The sequence below is a fragment of the Sinocyclocheilus grahami genome, unplaced genomic scaffold, assembly GCF_001515645.1.
Source record: "Sinocyclocheilus grahami isolate Dianchi unplaced genomic scaffold, SAMN03320097.WGS_v1.1 scaffold694.1, whole genome shotgun sequence".
Classification (NCBI taxonomy): Eukaryota; Metazoa; Chordata; class Actinopteri; order Cypriniformes; family Cyprinidae; genus Sinocyclocheilus; species Sinocyclocheilus grahami.
In genome coordinates this window covers 273,650-288,007 of record NW_015505873.1, presented here as the reverse complement: position 1 = coordinate 288,007, position 14,358 = coordinate 273,650, and positions in this window count along the sequence as shown.

The window sequence follows — 14,358 nt, the reverse complement described above, 5'->3', positions numbered from 1 at the left end:
TGTGTGTGTGTGATATAGCAAATCTCAAATGCATGCTTTTAAAAAAAAAATTGCAAAAAGTAACTTTTTTTTTAAAGTTGAGCATGTATTATAGCCAGCTTCTTACACATACTTATGTAAAGCAAGATATATTATACAGAAAATCTCAACTGCTCAACTTCATAGCAAAATGTAACTATATAAAGAGCTTTGTGATTATATAAAGCTGGATATATTTTATATCCAACTTTATTTGCATTAATACAGTACTCACGTAAAGCGATATATACTATATAGCACATCTCAATTGTTTGATTTTTTTAAATTTTTATCACAAAATGTAACAATTATCATTCAGTATATATTAATATAGTGTATTAATATATTATAGTCAACTTCATACATACTGTACGTATTCATGCAGTATACTTATGCAAAGCAATATATGTTAAGTGAATCTCAGCTGCCTGATTTTTAAAAATGTCATCACAAAATGTAATATATATTAAAAGTCTGTAAAAAAGTAGGACAATGTTTATGCAGTATGTTTATTATACATACTGCATACTTGCATAACACGATTATATACTACATAGCAAATCTATGCGATTACATTTTATTTATTTTTTTGCAAAATTGAACTACATAGCTCGAATCCGCTGAATGTGTCTGTAAAGCATTAAGATATTATAAAGATATCATGATTTTGAATATGCATTGTGAAAAGTGCTAGACACACTTCATCACAGCGTAAAGCTTCAATGAGTATGTTAATATGAATAGTCAAAATTAAAATTGTGATGTTTGGGAGAGTAAATGACCATTTTTATTTAAAATTTGATAGTTGCACGTGAAGCTTTATTCATTTTTATTTTTATAAATGTTTTGGTTGTGTGACCGTTTTGTCCCAGTAAAGTGTGTTTATTAATAGATTACAGGTTGTAGGCTGCGTCATCTTTTCACTGACCTTTTTCAGCTTGTACTTGAGCAGTCTGCTTCGGTCTTAATTGATTCACTCCCACCAGGTCTCATTTGAGAGTTGATAAATCATATATGCTGGAGGTTTAGATTGAGAGCATGTGGCACGAGGTCTAATAGGAGCGAGGATTGAGACACAGCGGCTCTGATCTGATGTAGAAGGACACAGACCGAGGCAGGAGAGGCTCGTGTGGACGGATGGATGTGTTTAATGTCTGATAAAGGCCGTGTACACACATTAGATTAGAGAGTTTGCTTGTTAAACGCTGGAGAACTCGAAACCTAAGACTGAATTGCTGCTAGCTCTGGGTGACGTATAGGCAGTGATGGATAGTAACTGGTTACATGTAATCTGGATTACGTAATCAGATTCCAAAAATTAAGTTCTTGTAATTGAATTACATTTGTAATCAGACCACAGTTAGTTTTTTATTGATTACCTATTATTCACATGAAAGCAAAAAATAATTCCTGATTTATTGATTCTCCCTAATTCTCTTTTTTGAGATTTAATTATTAGCTTTTCATTAAACTCACAAATCCCAGTTTGGGAAATAGTGACCTAATGTAATGTTTAATGCACTTTATGTTGTTAATAACAAGAAATGGCATAGATTTTCTTTCTCTTTTAATGTTGATGTTACACGATTATCCCACTTAATCAATGTGATCAAGTCATCACAAAGTAGTCCTAAAATGTGTAATGTCAACGGTTTACGTTACTAACTACCATTTTTATCATGTGATTTGGAATCAGAAATGAGTTTACCATTTGTAAATAATCGAACCAATGCTATGTATAGGAATAAATCTCTCTATTATGAATGCTTTGATATAATGTGTGTTATAGCTGCATTTTCAAGATGATTTAAGAAAACATTTATGTTTGGAGCACAAACACTGCAGGATGAGTTACATAGTGCAATGTAATAATTTGTGTTAGGCGTTTGTTGAAGTGACTACCAATAACTATGAGCTCTAGTACTAATACAACAAATCAAATAATGGACTCGTATTGAAATTATGATCCTTTCTTGGTTAATTTTGCTGTTTCTCTCAGCTGATGGTTTGTGTTTGCTGGTGTAATGGTGTTGTGTTTGTGTTGAAACACAATCTGTTTCTCGTCTCAATCCAAACCTCGTGTCAGTGTGGAGCTGCTGGGTGACAGGTTGGCTCTTCAAGCTCAAATAAACATCCAGGAGATCAGAATTAAACCACAAAACCTGCTCATGTGTTTCCATCGGAAGCTTGTTTTCAGTTGTCAGTACCTGCTGCTCTTTTGGGAAAGTGTGGCACATTTTTAAGCTTATTTTGTATGGGTGTTCTTGTTATTTTATTTCTTTATTTTAATCCTGAGGTTTTTTGGGGGATTGCCAAGGCTTTTACTATTTTTTTGAGAAAAACTTTATAATTAAAAACCAAACAGAAACTTAAGTCTTCACAGCAGCCCATCAAAATAAAAACTTGGTTTAACTTGAAGAAATTGTGACAGAAATGTGTTACTTAGTATTACTATTACATTAAAACATTTAAGGGACATTTACCAGAAGAAAATGTTTACCAGAATTTCAGAAAAAAAATGTAAATACATAACATTGTGAGAAAAAAAAAAAAAAGTTTTTATTAAAATCAATTAATTGAAGATGCTTTTGATTATTAAAATTTAATGAAACCATTCAAATGGAATCCAGATTAATTACTTTTAAATTAATCGATAAAAAAACAAAAAACACAAAAAGTAACTTTTTTTTTAAAGTTGAGCATGTATTATAGCCAGCTTCTCACACATACTTATGTAAAGCAAGATATATTATACAGAAAATCTCAACTGCTCAACTTCATAGCAAAATGTAACTATATAAAGTGCTTTGTGATTATATAAAGCTGGATATATTTTATATCCAACTTTATTTGCATTAATACAGTACTCACGTAAAGCGATATATACTATATAGCACATCTCAATTGTTTGATTTTTTAAAAATGTAATCACAAAATGTAACAATTATCATTCAGTATATATTAATATAGTGTATTAATATATTATAGTCAACTTCATACATACTGTACGTATTCATGCAGTATACTTATGCAAAGCAATATATGTTAAGTGAATCTCAGCTGCCTGATTTTTAAAAATGTCATCACAAAATGTAATATATATTAAAAGTCTGTAAAAAAGTAGGACAATGTTTTGGACAACTTGCATAACACGATTATATACTACATAGCAAATCTATGCGATTACATTTTATTTATTTTTTTGCAAAATTGAACTACATAGCTCGAATCCGCTGAATGTGTCTGTAAAGCATTAAGATATTATAAAGATATCATGATTTTGAATATGCATTGTGAAAAGTGCTAGACACACTTCATCACAGCGTAAAGCTTCAATGAGTATGTTAATATGAATAGTCAAAATTAAAATTGTGATGTTTGGGAGAGTAAATGACCATTTTTATTTAAAATTTGATAGTTGCACGTGAAGCTTTATTCATTTTTATTTTTATAAATGTTTTGGTTGTGTGACCGTTTTGTCCCAGTAAAGTGTGTTTATTAATAGATTACAGGTTGTAGGCTGCGTCATCTTTTCACTGACCTTTTTCAGCTTGTACTTGAGCAGTCTGCTTCGGTCTTAATTGATTCACTCCCACCAGGTCTCATTTGAGAGTTGATAAATCATATATGCTGGAGGTTTAGATTGAGAGCATGTGGCACGAGGTCTAATAGGAGCGAGGATTGAGACACAGCGGCTCTGATCTGATGTAGAAGGACACAGACCGAGGCAGGAGAGGCTCGTGTGGACGGATGGATGTGTTTAATGTCTGATAAAGGCCGTGTACACACATTAGATTAGAGAGTTTGCTTGTTAAACGCTGGAGAACTCGAAACCTAAGACTGAATTGCTGCTAGCTCTGGGTGACGTATAGGCAGTGATGGATAGTAACTGGTTACATGTAATCTGGATTACGTAATCAGATTCCAAAAATTAAGTTCTTGTAATTGAATTACATTTGTAATCAGACCACAGTTAGTTTTTTATTGATTACCTATTATTCACATGAAAGCAAAAAATAATTCCTGATTTATTGATTCTCCCTAATTCTCTTTTTTGAGATTTAATTATTAGCTTTTCATTAAACTCACAAATCCCAGTTTGGGAAATAGTGACCTAATGTAATGTTTAATGCACTTTATGTTGTTAATAACAAGAAATGGCATAGATTTTCTTTCTCTTTTAATGTTGATGTTACACGATTATCCCACTTAATCAATGTGATCAAGTCATCACAAAGTAGTCCTAAAATGTGTAATGTCAACGGTTTACGTTACTAACTACCATTTTTATCATGTGATTTGGAATCAGAAATGAGTTTACCATTTGTAAATAATCGAACCAATGCTATGTATAGGAATAAATCTCTCTATTATGAATGCTTTGATATAATGTGTGTTATAGCTGCATTTTCAAGATGATTTAAGAAAACATTTATGTTTGGAGCACAAACACTGCAGGATGAGTTACATAGTGCAATGTAATAATTTGTGTTAGGCGTTTGTTGAAGTGACTACCAATAACTATGAGCTCTAGTACTAATACAACAAATCAAATAATGGACTCGTATTGAAATTATGATCCTTTCTTGGTTAATTTTGCTGTTTCTCTCAGCTGATGGTTTGTGTTTGCTGGTGTAATGGTGTTGTGTTTGTGTTGAAACACAATCTGTTTCTCGTCTCAATCCAAACCTCGTGTCAGTGTGGAGCTGCTGGGTGACAGGTTGGCTCTTCAAGCTCAAATAAACATCCAGGAGATCAGAATTAAACCACAAAACCTGCTCATGTGTTTCCATCGGAAGCTTGTTTTCAGTTGTCAGTACCTGCTGCTCTTTTGGGAAAGTGTGGCACATTTTTAAGCTTATTTTGTATGGGTGTTCTTGTTATTTTATTTCTTTATTTTAATCCTGAGGTTTTTTGGGGGATTGCCAAGGCTTTTACTATTTTTTTGAGAAAAACTTTATAATTAAAAACCAAACAGAAACTTAAGTCTTCACAGCAGCCCATCAAAATAAAAACTTGGTTTAACTTGAAGAAATTGTGACAGAAATGTGTTACTTCGTATTACTATTACATTAAAACATTTAAGGGACATTTACCAGAAGAAAATGTTTACCAGAATTTCAGAAAAAAAATGTAAATACATAACATTGTGAGAAAAAAAAAAGTTTTTATTAAAATCAATTAATTGAAGATGCTTTTGATTATTAAAATTTAATGAAACCATTCAAATGGAATCCAGATTAATTACTTTTAAATTAATCGATAAAAAAACAAAAAACAACAACAAATTAAACCATTAAAACGGTCTAGAAAAAAAAATAGGGACCTACACATGATATTATAAACCTGAAAACTAAACCTGTGTCTGAAAGTTGACTTCATGCACATTGAGATGAATGTGAAAACTAATGGTCATTGCTCTCCAGACATTATAGACTTCATTTGTAAAAATATGTTTCATAAATACATATGCACATGTGCTGTAAGAATACACACCCAACAGCAGAGCTCTTGTAATTGTCCTGTTGTGTTTGAGCGTTACACAGGCCGTCACGGTTCAGTCCTTCAGCTCGGCGTGCCGCTCCTCCGTTTCGTCATTATTCTAAAGCTTCTCATTATGCCAACCATCTGCTCCACATTCAGAGGCGAGATGCAGCTCTTGTCGTCTTTCTGCTGATGCCGTCTTATCAGTCGGGCCCTGGAGCCTGTCCAGAGAGAGACACTTCAGGATTCAGCGCTCTCAGGAGCTTTGGACAGAAACTCTGCTGGAATCTTACAGCATGTGCAGTAATGCAGCAGACGTCGGGGTTTTTACACCACTGATGAGGAACATAATGCATCGAGCACTCGAGACACTGATGCTCCGCACAGTCTGTGTTTATCGGAGTCAGTATTGTTCATTAGTTCATAAACAGTATGCTCACATTGCAGTTAAAGGGACAGTCCGGTGTAAAATCATCGTTTATTCAACACTGAGTTTTAATATATGAACCAAAACCACAACATTTCAAAATATCTTCTTTTGTGTTCCATTGAAGAAAGTCATACCTGTCACGGTTGTACGACACTGAGGAACGAGGAGACACAGGAGAATTCGCAGTAAACACAGTCTTTAATCCTTCCAACACAGGTATACAGGGCAGACAGGAACACATGTAGCACAAGATGAACATTCAATACCGGACAAGGGAGAAAGGCACAGGCTAGAACTTAAATGGGGCAGATAACAAGGGGCAGACAGGTGAGGAGGATAAACTAATAAGGAGACACACCTGGAAACAATGAACAATCAAACACACGGTAGCAAAAACTAGGTAGCAGAGCACAGACAGTCCAGAATCCTAACAATTCCAACATAACACATTCATTTTTCATTTTTCTTGTTCTGTTCACAGTGATGATGACACTCTTCTGGGACGCTAATGGTCTGAAGTGCTGAAAGATAATCACACCTAAATCTCAAGGTGTGTACAAACACACAGTAACAAAACAGGTCATTCATGGATATGATTTATGCACTTTTCTTTTTTCTCTGCAAGGCCTCAAATGATAAGAATTTGGACACATTAGTTTAGAATTAGAATTCAGTGATCATCCTAGAAATAAAGCTAGTAATTTAGCATGCATATACTGTATATATTTATATATATATATATATATATATATATATATGTTATTGTTTATTTAGTACTGACCTGAATAAGATATTTCACATAAAAGATGTTTACATATAGTCCACAAGAGAAAATAATAGTTTAAATTTTAAAAATGACCCCGTTGAAAAGTTTACATCCCCTTAATACCGTGTTGTTACTTGGATGATCCACGACTGTGTTTTTGTGTTTAGTGATAGTTGTTCATGAGTCCCTTGTTTGTCCTGAACAGTTAAACTGTCTGCTGTTCTTCAGAAAAATCCTTCAGCTCCCACAAATTCTTTGGTTTTCCAGCATTTCTGTGTATTTGAACCCTTTCCAGCAGTGACTGTATGATTTTGAGATGCATCTTTTCACACTGAGGACAACTGAGGGACTCATATGCAACTATTACAGAAGCTTCAAATGCTCGCTGATGCTCCAGAAGAGAAAAACCATGCATTAAGAGAAAAAAAATTGAAGATCAGGGTAAATTGAACTCTTCTAGGAAACATGTAACCGTCTTCTATAGTCTCTGAAGGGCAGTACTAATTTGAAAAAATTATATTTATGTACACAATGTACACATCTCCATTCTCGGTTCTTAATCAGTGTAAAGGCTGCACATAATAGATCAGACTGACAAATTACATTAAAATACTAAATTACTAGATTTATTTGTGTCTTGATTACTGAATGCCACTAAAGAGGTCATGTGACAACAATGATGCACTCTACTGTTTGAAATGTTTGCATACTGTTTCATATACTATTTTATTAAGTTTTTTATGCAATGTGGACCTGTACATGTTCTAGTAAAGCTAGATAAATAAAAATCGTATTTATCTTGAGATAAACAGAAAAAGGACATGGCCATGATGATTGATTAGACAAAATAGAGATAAAAATCACCACTGATATTTCTTCTGGTTTTGACTGGAAGTGGAGGTTCAGGTCAAGTGCATTGCATTGTAGGAAACAGCATCACACATCGTGCAGTTAGTTTTCAGATTTTGGGTAAGGGTTTGGTGTGATTTGCACAGATCGAGCTTGAGTTTGGAGCGCAGCATTAGTGACAGTGTCGCATCACGAGCGAAGCTCTTAATTACCGCCTGAAGCTCTTCTCAGACTCTGGCATTCTGAAGTTCTCTCAGAGAGAACGTGCTCTGCAGATCCTCCATCTGCGGAGGTGCCATTCTCAGCCGAATCCCCCTGTGTGTGTGTGCATGTGTGTGTGTGTGTGTGTGTGTGTGTGTGTGTGTGTGTGTCGAGGTCGGCCTGATCCGCTCTATCTGTCGCTCAGCGGCGGCTGTGACGGCTCTCCTTCCCACAGCCGGAGCCCATGCCGTACGTTTCCTCCACTGCACAATCGATAGTCACCCTGCGGGGCTCAGAGAGGAAGATCAAAGATCCCAGTCATCGCTTCTGACAAAGTCTCTTTTTCTCCAAACTGTTAGCTCTCTCTCTCTCAATCCTGTGTGTTTTGTTGAACTTTTGAAGCGCTCCAAATTCTGCCGCTGAAAAGCCTCCTGTTTCCCCCCAAAATGGAGCTTTAACTAATCAGAAATGTCAGAGCAGAATGTAAAACATCATTATCTGGCCTCTTTTAAACGCTGTTTCCTTTCAAGCACCCCAACCTCTTAGACGCTAGAATAGTTCACTCAAAAATAAAAAAATCTGCCGGAAATGTGCTCACTCTCAGGTCATCCAAGATTAGGAGGAGTTTGTTTCTTCATCAGATTTGGAGAAATGTGTCACTGCATCAGTGTCTCAGCAATGGATGCTCTGCAGCAGGCCCGGATTGGCTAATCGGGAGCACTGGGAAAATTCCTGGTGGGCCGGTCTGTTTTTTGGCCGCGAGGGCCGGTACTGTCATGCCACTGCTATAGGGTTGAAATATGGATGCCCATATTTAAGGCATCAAAGAAGCGTGCCGTATGAAAACTATAACACAGTTTGTCCCGTATTCGCAGGCACACGCCACGCATATGACCACCAGAACATATGAATAACAAATTCTCAATTGATAATTAATCATTATTTTTGTGCAAAATATTGTTTTATTTGTGAATGTAGCCATTTGATGAAGGCTTTAAAACCAAATAGAATCCTCGGCCGGCTGCTCCTGTTTCACAGCGAGCAGGACTCGCGCTTACGTCTGCGATTTGATTTTGGCAGATCAGTTTGGGCGAATGCAATTTATTGGTCATGAGCCCAAAATTTAGCAAGGCAGGAAAACATTTAATCTACCTGAGGGGTGACGTCTTTCACTATTGTAAATTAAAGCTGTTAAATAGAGAGGAAAATACATTTTAAAAATTAACTTCTAGCACCCAAATAAACATTTTATCATAGCTGGGCAATCAGAGCACACCTCGCTTTTCAGACCGATGAGCTTTGTAGAAATCGAGCGTTTCAGAAAGGCGGGGCATAGAGGAGAAACAATAATGTACAGTATGTGGAAAATAATGTGTTTTTTTAACCTTAAACCGCATAAACACATTTCATTACACCAAATACACAAAATAATGTTCTTTTTAGCAGCATCATATGAACCCTTTAAGAGTCCATAATCCATAATAACTCTTCCTCCAGTGAGTCAGTGTTCTGGTGTGAATCAGGAGAGAAATCTGCACAGATCAAGCAGCGTTTAAACAGCTCTAAACACATATGTGGCTGGATTCTGATGTGAGACAACAGCAGATGCACTTTTCCACTGGAGGAAGCGTTATTATTTATTATGGACTCATATTTGAGTTGAAAGTGTCTTAATTATGGATTTGTTTCAGCTTTTGTCTTCTCCAGAGGTTAACTGATGGACTGGAGTGGTGTGGATTATTGTGATGTTTTTATCAGCTGTTTGGACTCTCATTCTGACGGCACCCATTCACTGCAGAGCATCCATTGCTGAGACACTGATGCAGTGCTACATTTCTCCAAACCTGATGAAGATCAAACTCATCCTAATCTTGGATAGTCTGAGGACATTTTTATTTTTGGGTGAACTGTTCCTTTAAACAGGCTGTTAAGATCCTCGTGTATTCAGCATAACCTGTTCGACTATTACAAAACATTGTCATGTCAACACCTGTATGATTTTCTGTTTTCCATCAATCACAAAAGCAGATATAAGGTGCTCTTTTCCTTACAAAAGATGCATCATAACGGTCATCCATGATTCACGCATCGTATTTCAGGCTCAAAAATCTCTCCGATCTTAAAGCTGGCAGCTCATTGATCTGTCAAACTAACGCTATTTGACTTCAAACCTGCTGAGATGACAGGTCTGAGTATGCATGAACACAAATGACATTTGAGAGCTATATTGGGAAGATTTTCAGTGTGTAATGACATAAGAGTCATTATGATGAGGGTTTTTTGCAGGGTATATTACAAAGTATTGAGATGAAATTTTGTTATTGACCAAATACTTATTTTCCACCATAATTTGCAAATAAATTCTTTAAAAATCCTACAATGTGATTTTCTGGATTTTTTTTCTCATTTTGTCTCTCATAGTTGAGGTATACCTGTGATGAAAATTACAGGCCTCTCTCATCTTTTTAAGTGGGAGAACTTGCACAATTGGTGGCTGACTAAATACTTTTTTTCCCCACTGTATATATATATATATATTAAGGGTAATAGTGACTTTATCATAATTCAGACTTTTTCTCGTAATTCTTTTTTCTCAGAATTGCGAAAAAAAGACAGAATTGTATGATACAAACTTAGAATTGCGAGGAAAAAATTCTGAATTGCCAATTGGTGGCTGACTAAATACTTTTTTTCCCCACTGTATATATATATTAAGGGTAATAGTGACTTTATCATAATTCAGACTTTTTCTCGTAATTCTTTTTTTCTCAGAATTGCGAAAAAAAGACAGAATTGTATGATACAAACTTAGAATTGCGAGGAAAAAATTCTAAATTGAGAGATAAAAATTCACAATTACCTTTTTCGTTTTTTAAAATAAAACTCGACATATATTTTAATATAAACATGCATTTCTGAGAAAAATGTTGGATTTGTGAGACATAAACTGCTACAAGAAAGCCAGAATTGTAAAGTTAGAATTATGAGATGCAAACTCAGAATTCAGAGAAACAAAAAACAGAATTGTGAGATATGATCTCAGAATTGCAAGATATAAATTCTGTATTCCAAGAAAAAAGTCAGAATTCTGAGTTTATATCTCCAAATTTTTTCTTTTTTTTGTCAAAATTGTGGTTTTATATCTCGCAATTCTGTCTTTTTCTCACAATTCTGACTTTGTATCTCACAATTCTCTATTTTCTCCGAACTGTTATGCCAAGTTCACACTGCACGATTTTCAAACTCGTCGCCGACAGCTCTGTCTGGTGCAGGGTTGCCAGGTTTTCGCTACAAAACCGCCCAATTACTACTCAAAACTAGCCTGATTGCTTTCGAGGGGGTCCCCCAGTAAAAATCGTGTTCGGGGGGTAAAATACACATTTTTTTGGCAGGGTTCTCCAGGTACAATTCACATTCCAGGGCCTAAATATCACGTTATTGGGGTCGCTTCAACCTGCTGACATAAAACACAACCGGCGGCAATCGTGGATTTGGCAACACTGGTCCGCAAACTACATTTCACATATAACTCCTCCCCGAACTTCACGCTGCCCTGTATCTGGGTCTCTCATTGGCTGTAGGTCATCGCCGATGTGTTTTTCAGTCAGAACTCATTGCACACTGCGTGATTGTGAATCGCCGACAGCTCCAGATATTTAGCATGCCAAATATTTCCCTGGCGTCGGCGATTCCCTCAGATCCCGTCTTTGATAATTCACACTGCGTGATTGTCACTCGCGTGAACGAGCACTGATTTGCCTCCGATTTCAGGCATTTGTCGACGATTTCAGGCATTTGTCGACGATTTCGCAAAACCTGTCGGGCTAAAATCGTGCAGTGTGAACTCGGCATTACAGTAACAGCGCTCGCCGCCGAGTCTCATGCGAGTTGTGTGAGGGACTTTTATGGTGTTCATTTAAATAATCGCAACTGCTATTTAATCTGTGTGCAACTGTTGTGAAGCGAATGTTGCATTGCTAGTGTTTTACTGTGATATATTTATCTCTGCATATTAAAAAAATATAATTGCTAACTGCAACTTTATCGCAATTCTGGAAAAAAAGACAGAATTATAAACTGAAAATGTAGACTAAAATATCAAACTTATGAGTTTTATCACACATTTATAAACTCAGAATTGAGAGAAAAGTCAGAATTGCGACATAAAATCTCAGAACTGTAAGATATAAACACAATTCTGAGATTTTATGTCGCAATTTTGACTTTTTCTCGAAATTCTGAGTTTATATATTGCAATTAAATTTTTTCCCTCAGTTTATACCTCACAAGTCTGATTTTATATATCACCATTCTGACTTTTTCTTGCAATTTTGAGAATATATATCGCAATAAAAAAATTTCCTCAGTTTATACAGTATGTCAAAGTTTAGAATTTTTCTCGCAATTCTGAATTCATTCTAAATTCTGAGTTTGTCACACAATTATGACGTTTCGAATTGTGACATTATATGACTTTTTTCTCACAGTTCTGAGTTTATATATCGCAATACTATTGCAATACAAAATTCTATATTTTCATACATTTGAATGTGAATTGTGAGTTTATCTCGCAACTCTGAGTTTGTCGCAATTCTAATTTTTTTCTCAGAATTGTGATCTTATCTCGCAATTCTACGTTTATAAATCACAAACCAGTCACTCACAATTCTGAGTTTGTATCTTGCAATTCCACGTTTTAAAATGTCTGAATTGTGAGATAAAAGAGTCGCAATTACCTTTTTTATGTTTTTACTCAGGGCTTCCGTAGTCTTCTGTGTTTTGTGTGATAATGACCATAATCTTCTTCAGTAAAACTCTGTTTAATTACGGGCCGTCTGAGCCTCATGTGAGCGGGCCGAGATTGTTCTGTACCCAATTTCTGAAGCCTTACCAATTAAGACTTTAACATCTCTATAAATATTCAAAAGCACATCCGTGTGGAGAGAGTGTGAAGCAGCGGCGGCTTGTTAAAATCATGAGTTTCTTAGTAACCTGCGTCTGAAGGTCTCCGTGTCTGAACCTGTTGATGTCTGAGGCCGGCGCTCTCGTATCCCAGCATGCTCTTTATTAGCTCAGTTAGGGTGTGGGATATGAGGCATTATTTCCTCCGCAGAGTTCGGCCTTTCTGATTAAATTAAATGGTGAATTATAGATGAGCAGCGGCCGGGTTCAGCCTGTCGGCTTTGTAATGATCTTTTGGTCGGAGCATCTTATATAACGCATTTGCCCTTCGTTCATGTCCATATACGGAGTGATAAAAGACACATCAGCAATGCACGATGGCTTCCACAGCCGTATTTTTGTTTTCTGTGAAATAAAACCAGCGTGTCTATCGATTGGGTGCTGGAGAAACAGAATCTCTATAAACTTCATCTGAAGGGCACCAGCTGTCTGTCTGCCATCCATTATTCATGGATCTGGACATTTGAGAGCTTGCTGATGTTTAGGGTCACATAATTGGACGGGAACAACATAAACGCATCTGTTGTGAATATGCATGGGTCTCTCTATAAATACAGCTCATGCTTGTTCCCTGTATAAGGTTATTGTGCGTCTGATGATTGTGTTTGTGGTCGAGCAGCAGAAGTGTCCTCCAGGGGGCAGTCCAGCTGTTCACTGCTGCCAAAACACACTAAACACCTTCACAGCTTCACTCGCAAACATCATGATCTGAGATCTGAGATCCTGTGTCTGCATGAAACTCAAGTCCAGGTCAAACAAACAAGAACTTATGTATTGTTTAACACAGAAGAAGCACAAGCTGATTATGTGATCAGAACAGGGCCGTGTGTGTGTGTGTGTGTGTGTGTGTGTGCGTTTGTGTGTGTGTGTGTGAGTGAGAGTGAGTGAGTGTGTGTGTTTCCTCAGACTGATGCTGTGTTTCAGATGTTTTGCTTGCTAAAAATGAAAAGTAAACTAGACGCATGAAACCATTTCTTAAGGGTTTCTGATTTCACATCTAAGAAGCATCAGATAGGCATCACAATTTACTGCTGTTTGATAAGATGTTTTTAGTGGTGTCATGATTACTATTGTTCAAACCACTTACTTTATCACAGAGACCACCTAGAAACCAACTAGCAACCACTGTATGTATGTATGTATTTATTTATTTTATATGCATTTATTTGTTTGTTTGTTTGTTTGTGTCTGCATTTATTTCTGTTTATTTTTGGTTTGGTAATTTATTATGTTTTATTTTTATTTATTCATGCATTTATTATTTATGCATTTATTTATTTGGTTATTTATTATGTTTTAATTGTATTTATTCATTCATTCCTTTCTTGCATTTATTTATTTCTGTTAATTAATTTATTTGTTAGTTTATTTGCGTATGCATTTATATGCATTCATTTATTTATTTATGTCTATTTATTATGTTCTTTTATTTATGATGTTTTTTATTCATGCATATTTGTATTTATTTATTTATTCATTAATGCTTATTTATGCATTTGTTTATTTATTACATTGATTTATTTATTATGTTTGATTTATATTCATATATTCATACATTTATTTATTTCTGTTTGTTAGTTTATTTATTTGTTAGATATATTTGTGTGTGTGTGTGTGTGTGTGTGTGTGTGTGTGTGTGTGTGTGTGA